General features: G+C 41.5%; 1 long non-coding RNA gene across 1 annotated transcript in view; it reads left to right on the forward strand.

The window, feature by feature from the left end:
• The first annotated feature begins 7636 nt into the window (after positions 1-7636).
• The window catches only part of LOC111964234 (uncharacterized), a 6115-nt gene continuing 4169 nt past the window's right edge, over positions 7637-9582 (forward strand). The window contains exon 1 of the long non-coding RNA XR_002877363.2: positions 7637-8342. This is a non-coding gene — a long non-coding RNA (uncharacterized lncRNA). The remainder of the gene's footprint in view (positions 8343-9582) is intronic.

The raw sequence follows: 9582 nt of genomic DNA on the forward strand, positions 1-9582 counted from the left end.
GAAATTAAATACAGAAATATCTAATTTACATAAGTTTTCACACTCTGGAGTCAGTACATGTTAGAATCACCTTTGGCAGTGATTGATGTGAAGACATTGAGTCTTACTGGGTAAGTCAATAAAAGCTTTGCACACTTGGATTGTACAATATTTGCCTGTTATTCTTGTCAAAATTCTTCAAGCTCTGTCAAATTGGTTGTTGATCATTGCTAGACAACCACTTAAGCAGATTTAAGTCAAAATAGTAACTCGGCCACTCAGGAACATTCACGTTAATACCTGCAGATGTATACAAAATTAAAAACTGAAATATCACATGTTTAAAACCTCGACAGGATCGGTCTCCCCCTCCCAGAACTGGAAAGACAATTGGAGATCTGGTCCAATCATCTTGCCCAGAGGTGGCGCCAGAACATCATTTCATCATAAGAACACCATCTCTTTTAAAATAACACCCACGAATTTACTGGGAGCTGTGATTTTCCTCAGCGGAATGGCCTTAAGGAAATGAGTGGCAGCACACATGATGGTTAAAAGAAACTGGTTACCACTGTTTGCTTCAGGCAAAGGACCAACACAATCCACCAGAACCCCGCCGAAAGTTTCGTCAAAAGCAGGAATATGCTGCAAAGGTGCAACCGGCACAGCTTGATTGGGTTTACCTGGCCTCTGGCAAACGCAACTCTTGTCGAAGCAGAACTGGAACGACAATTCGAGATACGCTGGTCCAATCATCTTGCCCAGAGGTGGCGCCAGAACGCCATTTCCTCATAAGAACACCATCTCTTTCAAAATAACCCCCACGAATTTAAACTAAATCCTCCTCTGGAAATATCTCAGCAAAAAAAGAGGGGAGAGGAAAACATTTGTACTCTCAGCAATCAGCTGCTTCCTAGACATCGAAGTGTCAACTGTAGGGACCCTCTCTTCTTTCAGTGGTCCTACAAACTCACTCACCTTTGGTTTTTTTCAAAAGAGAGGTCAACTCAGGAGGTTTACCGAAATCCACATCTCTCAAGACAACTGGAGCACTGGGCCCCACAAGACATGCCACCAAAGGTCCCTTCACAATCCCCAAGTCCAGAACAGACTATGGGAGGTGCACAGTAGTACATAGAGCCATGACTACATGGAACTCTATTACACATCCGGTAACTGATGCAAGCAGTATAATCAGACTGAAAAAACAGATACAAATACACGTTATGGAACAGCGGAGACTGTGAAGAGACAGACGCACACACACGCTACACAACACTCGCACATTGTAATATTGTTGTATGGTGGTGTTATACATGTTGTAGATATGTAGTGGTGTAATAATGTTATATGATGTAGTGTTTTATATTTTGTTTAATGTGTGATGTAAGTGTCTTAATGTGTTTGGACCCTAGGAAGAGTAACGGGGATCCCTAATAAATACAAATACTCTTAAATTTCACCTGGGCCAGCACAGGTGAAACACCTTCCGACTAACCAGATGAACAAGCCAGCACAGGTGTAACAAGTACTGACTAACAAGGTGACACCAATCGGTTCACCCCACGTGCTAACGTCCAACCTTGGAATATAAATGTAAAAACCAAAGCCATCATCATAACAGAAAATGACCATTTTGGAGCAATTCACAATTCTCCTTCATGATTGCACTAACAGTCAAGATAACATCAATCAAGCTCATTTTGAGATGTTCATGATGAAAGGAACAGAAAATGAGCGAATCCTCCCACAAATGATGCATTTGTGCAGCACATCAAAGTCAATTATTACAAATTGCCCTTTTCACAACAACTATTGTCACGGAGAGCTTTACAGCAAACCAGCCTAGACCACCAAAGAGCAAGCGGCAGCAAAGTACACATTAAAAGATGGAAACTAGGTGAGACAAATTTACAATATTCTATACTTCAATCCACTTCATCCCCATTGGGACTGAAGTCCATAATGAGTGTATCTGGGCATTCTGAGATCATGACCAGGCCACCAGAGTCTTAGTCTCTTGATCTGCTCGGTGACATTTTGACAACTGGTCTTCTTGTATAGCTTACTGTAGTGTATTTTATTCGGCCAGAAGATTCTGTTGAGACATCCACTGCTGAAAGACTCCATCCTTCTCATTCTTGACAACACGGCGACACTCCAAACTATACAGCAGAACAGATTTGACGTTGCTGTTGTATTATAGGTGGATATTTGTTTTGAGGCTGTTCTGCTCAGACCTCCAAATGGGACAATGAGAGATTGTTGTCTAGAGATCTTACAGCTGGGGAGAACTGGGTCCTCTCAATACCTCTGGGTGGTATGATGTGGTTTTGGCCATGAACCAGTCAGTGGTAATAAGGCTGTATCACACCCGGATGTTATTGGGAGTCCCATAGGGCGCCACACAATTAGCCCTGCGTCGCCCGTGTTTGGCCGGGGCAGCCTGTGATTGTCAATAAGAATTTGTTCTTCACTAACTTGCCTAGTTAAATATATATATTTTAAATAAGGAAGGGGATAGGAGAGATGAGTGTCTCACTACAGACTGCATAGGGAACCACCTGGAGATGGTACTGGTAAAGAGATGTGCATGTTGCTCATGTGCAGGCCGTCAAATCAAGATGATATCAAGTTGTTTTTGACCAATGAAAACGTGTCAGTTTGTCACTTTCACAAGGTTGTAGTAATGACATGTTCAGCTACTTGAGACATTGGCTTGAATATAGGTTGAGAGAAAAGCAACTACTAAGAAAGAAATGTTCACTTCTCCCATTGACTCCCCAAACCACGGCTGGTCTGTTGAGTCTGCTTCACGAGATGTTGCCGGTACTATTGGCCACTTGGAACTCTGGGTTTGAAAACTCTTTGGTTTTGCCCAAAATGACACTACATTTGAGGTAGTTGAAAAATGGCCTTATGAATGAATCAATCTTGATTAGTATACCATAGAATCTCAGAAACTTCCAGCCTTTTTTTTTTTTTACTGTTATCAGGTTTAGGGTTAGCAGTGTGCAGTTGCTCCTGCCTTAGCTGGGTGTCAATGGTGACTCCATACATAGATTTTTTTTGTAAAGCAGAAGACATTTAAAAAAATAAATAATGTAATCCAATTTCCAAATCAACAACAGAAATAATATGATATTGTTCGAGGATGTTACATTGTCCAAAACAGCGTTTTCATTGGATTTCTTCCCATGCCCGTCCACTATTACATAATAACAATCTGAACTGTTTTTGGTATTTTAATAATTGGCCATCAAAACATGGGGGTAGACATCTTTTCTTTGTTATCATGTTTGGTTAAACTGATATAACAGACAATACATTCTCCGTTTATGGCYGAACAGCAAAATGGCCGCCTGTAGTTGTTTCTGATGTTGTGCGTGCATTAAGGGGACTTGTGAATTGCTKCAAAATGGAAGTGTTCTCTTCTGAAATATAATTTCAGAAGTGGTGGGTGGCATTTGGGACCGACAAGCACTTGAGGTCCATACTGTACGTGCCCATGAAATCACCAAGTCCCTGGGTCCAGACAATATCAAAGGCCTTCCTGTGTTCCATGAATTTACACACACAGTATCTACATTCACAACCAGGGACAAGACGACAGCAGTAGACAACTGTATGGCTCTGTATGGCTCTGTAAATAATATTCTATTGTGTATACGTTGTCAGAAACTGCAAATATAAAATAAATCAGAAATCTGTATGATGTTGTACATGGCACCATTGTATTCATTGACCTTAGGTGTAGACATTAAAACATAGGTGTAGACATCAGCTTTCCTGTGGTATCATGGTTTGTTCTACAGATATGAAGGAAAATACATTGTCCGGTTATGGCGGAATAGAAAAATGTCCGCCATGGCCATCTGAAGTAGTTTTTTATGTTTTTGCAATGCATTAATTGTAATCCTTGTGTCATCATGTTCATTCAGGAGATATGATGCAAAATACAATATTTGGTTATAGGGGAATGGAAAATGTCCACCACGGCTGCCAGGAGGCATTTTTGCGATGGCTACATATCTGAAAATGTTCAGGGCCCCAAACTGTACAATTGTACTAAGTTTCATGCTTTTATGAAAAAGTTAACATATCACCTTAACATTTGGAAACACAGGATCTTTCTCAATTCATCTTTCTGCCATTCCTCGCCTCCTTGTCAACCCCATTGGTGGAGAAGGTTTATAAGGTCCCTCCCATCGAACCCCCTTATCCAGTGTGATTTGATTTGAGGAGGCGGCGAGGAGACAGGATGCAAGAAAGAAACTGTCTTTTCTCGATTGGATTTTCTCAACTCCTGCGTCCTCTCTCCTATGTCCTCTCTCACTTCTTAAAAAAAAAAGGTCAAATGTAATCAAGGAGAGGGAGCATGGACAAAAATGTGCTGGTATGAAATTAGACTCTCCTCAACTCGTGCAGCATCAGGCAAATTATGTTTACAGGGTTCGATCCCAAAATACATGTGTTAAGTGATAAAAACAAATGAAGTTAGTTTTGCAATACAAAAAAATGTAATAAGTAGCATGTTGTTTTTAAATATGTACATGCTTTTCTCCTCCGACAAAACAAAAGCTGATTCAAATAGGGGTGTGGAAGATTTCAAAACTCTTCAGTTTGCCTACTAACGAATTGACAACTCCTCAACCACTTATTGGTTTCTGTGTGATGGAGGAGAGAGAATGGAGTAGAGAGGGTGGAGGACAGACTTTTGCCCAAATTAGAAACGGCCAAGGAAAGATGAATTGAGAAAGAGCCATTAGTCTTAAACATATCTAGATTGATGTCCACCAACTGTCTGCTTTCGATGATGTCATCAGACATATTAACAGTGCATTCGGAAAGTATTCAGACCCCTTGACTTTTGGAAAGGCACACAGCTATCTATATAAAGTCCCACAGTTGACAGTGCATGTCAGAGCAAAAACCAAGCCATGAGGTCGAAGGAATTGTCCATAGAGTTCCGAGACAGGATTGTGTCGAGGCACAGATCTGGGGAAGGCTACTAAAAAAAAATTGGTGGCATTGAAGGTCCACAAGAAGGYRCTTGGTCAGGGAGGTGACCAAGAACCCGATGACCACTCTGACAGAGCTCCAGAGTTCCTCTGTCTTGATGGGCGAACCTTCCAGAAGGACAACCATCTCTGCAGCACTCCACTAATCAGGCCTTTATAGTAGAGTGGCCAGACGGAAGCCACTCTTCAGTAAAAGGCACAACAGCCCGCTTGGAGTTTGCCAAAAGGCACCTAAAGGACTCTCAGACAATGAAAAAAAAAGATGATCTCGTCTGATGAAACCAAGATTGAACTCTTTGGCCTGAAAGAAGGTGAAGCGTCACATCTGGAGGAAACCTGGTGCCATCCCTACGGTGAAGCATGGTGGCAGCATCATGCTGTGGGGATGTTTTCAACGTAGGAGTGACTTCGGGACAAGTCTCTGAATGTCCTTTGAGTGGCCCAGTCAGAGCCCGGACTTGAACCCGATTGAACATCTCTGGAGAGACCTGAAAATAGCTGTGCAGCGACTCTCCCCATCCAATAGTCACACCCAAGAAGACTCGAGGCTGTAATCGCTGCCAAAGGTGTTTCAACAAAGTACTGAGTAAGGGGTCTGAATACCTATGTGAAATTTCCGGGGGGGTTTTAATACATTTTGCAAGAAATTCTAAACCTGTTTTTGCTTTGTCATTATGGGGTATGGTGTGTAGATTGATGAGGGGGAAAAATAACAATTTAATCAATTTTAGAATAAGGCTGTAATGTAACGAAATGTGGAAAAAGTCAAGGGGTCTGAATACTTTCCGAATGCACTGTATGTTCAGTATATTGTGAGTTTTGACACGGATGACTTCTGCCCCACAGACRGAACTAACACACATCTGGGTTCTGCTTTCTCTCTCTTTCTGTTCTCAGGAACATGGAGAAGGAAAGAAGAGAACAGACAAACTGCCTGAGAGGACAGATAGAAACAGGTAGACAGACGGATGGACGGATGTGTGTATGACATCTGTCCTGTATTCTGTTACTGGTTGTTTTCAGATGTGTTTCATATAATAAATAACAATTGATTGGATTTCATGAAGCGCTTTTTTATTTTAATGTAACCYTTTATACAAGTAAGTCAATTAAGAACAAATTCTTATTTACTATGATGGCCTGTCCAGAGGTGGAGACAACAGTTAAATAGAACACAACACACAGAAATCACAAGAGATTAGCAAGAGTTTGGACACACCTACTCATTCCAGGGTTTTTCTTTATTTTTTACTATTTTCTACATTGTATAAAAGTAGTGAAGACATCAAAACTATGAAATAGCACATATGGAATCATATAGTATCCACAAGTGTTTAACAAATTAAAATATATTTTATATTTGAGATTCTTCAAAGTAGCCACCCTTTGCCTTGTTGACAGCMTTGCACACTCTTGGCATTGATGTGGCCGACCCGGTGTGCACGTTCTCCGAGCTACAGTCCGAGTACGGCCTGAACCCACACTTCCTGCAGAACCTCTCAGCAGCCGGACTCAACACGCACGCATGCACGCACACAATCACTCACGCACGCACGTACGCACGCACGCACACGCACACACACAGTTGAATGACTGCCAATGAATATATGTAATGTAACACTACGCCTTCTTGTCTTTGTATGTATCTTGAATCGCTCCTCCCCCAGGGTCGTGAGCTGATGGCGTGTGCTTCAACAGGTTCTGTCTCCCTCTCCTCACACACCTCCAACAGCCTGCTAACCTGGGCTTCAGAGAACTGACCAGCCAGATACACACAAACACACACACTCACCTTAAATAGCCAGCTAACCTGAGCTTTATTTAAAGCTCAGGTTCTTGGTCACCTGTTTCCCAACTCCAGTCCTCCAGTATGCCCAATAGCACACATTTGTGTTACAGGCCCAGCTCCAACAGTAATATGGTAAGAAATATAGGCCCAGCTCCAACAGTAATATGGTAAGAAATTAGCCCAGCCTCCAACATTATATCTAAGAAATACAGCCCAGCTCAACAGTAATCATGGTAGAAAATTAGGCCCAGCTCCAACAGTAATAGGTAAGAATATAGGCCCAAGCTCCAACAGTAATATATGTAAGAAATATCAGGCCCAGCTCCACAGTAATATGTAGAAAATATAGCCCAGCTCCAACAGTAATTGGTAAGAAATATAGCCAGCTCCAACAGTAATAATGGTAAGAAATATAGCCCAGCTCCAACAGTAATATGGTAAGAAATATGCCCAACTCAACAGTAAATATGTAAAAATATAGCCAGCTCCAACAGTAATATGGTAAGATATATTGCCCATCTACAACAATAACTACAGTATGAGGCAGGGAATATATTCAAATATCTGTAAATACACTGAGCTCTTTCTTTTTCTCTCTACCTCTCTTCCCCGCCTCTCTCTCTCTCTCTACCTCCCCTCCCCCCTCCCCCTCTCACTCCCTACCTACATCACATCCCACCCCTCCTCTCTCCCTTTCTTTTTTTTCTCTCTCCCTACCCTCCCCTCCTCCCTCCCCCTCTCACTCCCTATCTACTTCATCTCCACCCCCTCCTCCCTCCCCCTCTCACTCCCTACCTACTTCACCCCCCCCCCCCCCTCTCCCTTTCTTTTTTTCCTCTCTCTCTCTCCCTTCCCTCTCTTCCTCTTCCTCAGAGCCAGGGGAAAGAAAACAGCAGTAAACAACTGTATGGCTCTGTATTCCACAGAAATAATATTCTATTGCGTATGTTGTTAGAAACAGTGATTTCATTGGATTTCTTCTTTGTTTTGTCGAAGTCAATTAAGAACTAATTCTTATTTACAATGACAACCTGTCCAGAGGTCAGACAACAGTTAAATAGAACAACACACAGACATCAGACATTAAAAGAGATCACCATGACAGATACACAAGACATATACATGGCAACAGTGGTTTCATTGGTTAGCAGTACTGCTAAAAACTCTGTGCACATCTATGGAGTCGAATAGGTTTTGATTTTGCATTTATTTGCATATGTTGATAGAATGATAGAAATCATAGTGCTCGTCAGATCTGTTGTTACTCAGACTTGTAGGAAAACCTCTGAGTTTGAGCACCTCGTTTTGTAGATTTTGTAATGTTATTGATCTTCAACCAGATATGAAGGAGAGGAGAAAACATGAAGGGGAAAAAGGAAGGTGGGGAAAGAGGAAGGTGGAAGTCTCCGGGATTGAACCCCTGCTACTAGGATTACATCCTGATTCCAGAATGCAGTGCTACCACTAGACCAAACTCAAACTAGTCWTGGAACAGATAAAGTCATTATTTTACAGTTCAACCTGKCCAGAGGCCCACATGATGGAGAAGCAAGGTATGTTGGGACAGTTTTACTCACTATTTCTTTATTTATCCTTTATTTAACTAGGCAAGTCAGTTAAGAACAAATTCTTATTTACAACGACGGCCTAGGAACAGTMGGTTCTGCCTTGTTCAGGGGCAGAACGACAGATTTTATCTTGTCAGCTCAGGGATTCGATCTAGCAACCTTTCAGTTACTGGCCCAACGCTACCTGCCGCCCCGAAACTTGAGGGGCAGTTTTTCCAGACTCGTATTAAGCCTAGTCCAAAACTAAAACACTTTTAATGGAGATTCTCTATTGAGAATTTGTGGGATCAAATTTTGGAGGTAAAAATTTTAACACACGGCAATGTATGCATGATGATATAATTTTGTATGTTCTGTATATCACTGTAGTTTTACCGGAAGATACACACACTTCCGGTAATATCTACCACACTATACAAGGTCGACACAGGAAGGGTATCTCTGTCAAAGTAAATTATTCAGTATTCAACATTATCGCATGTTGTAACATGGGGGTAAGTTTATTAGCTAATATCATGATTTGTTAAATGTTTACTATTGTATTTGTTGTGTACTGGAAGTATATCATTAAACTTTGTCTGATGTGCGGCGGTGAATGTGGTTGCACGTGGTCCCCACCATGCTTAGCATCGACAGTACGGAACAGATACTACGGATGAATGTTGTGAATATGTGTTTATAGGGCTAGTCAGCAGACATCCAAGCTGCAGTACTTTATGATCTGTTGCTTGTGTTAGACATTTGAATATTTGAATGATTAGAAGGTTTTAAGTTTTGGATGAGGCATACTAATGACACAGCAACACCACGTGTCGAGCAGATCAGCAGACCGAAGAGGGACAAAAAGTTGTGATTCACACATACAGTATATTACAATACAGCTTTTAGAAAAATTAACAGGTGTTTAGATTTGGCCTTTTTTGGTGTTTCAGACACCATTGTCGTACTCAGAGCTGGTACTGACATCCTTAGCCTAAAATGGTGCAGTTTGTAAAGATAATATGGGTCTATTGTTATGAAAATGTGTTGAGGCTAGATACTGCTATTTTACAAGTGTAGTAGTATTGTGTATTAAGTTTGGTTTATTGCAGCCAATGTTTCTTCTCCATTGCACTGCCTTTTCAGACATGAGATGTTTTATTGCGTCGTGGTTGTAGGACAGATGTTTTATTGCGTCGTGGTTGTAGGACAGATGTTTTATTGCGTCGTGGTTGTAGGACAGATG

The sequence above is a fragment of the Salvelinus sp. IW2-2015 genome, linkage group LG5 (genome assembly GCF_002910315.2).
Source record: "Salvelinus sp. IW2-2015 linkage group LG5, ASM291031v2, whole genome shotgun sequence".
Classification (NCBI taxonomy): Eukaryota; Metazoa; Chordata; class Actinopteri; order Salmoniformes; family Salmonidae; genus Salvelinus; species Salvelinus sp. IW2-2015.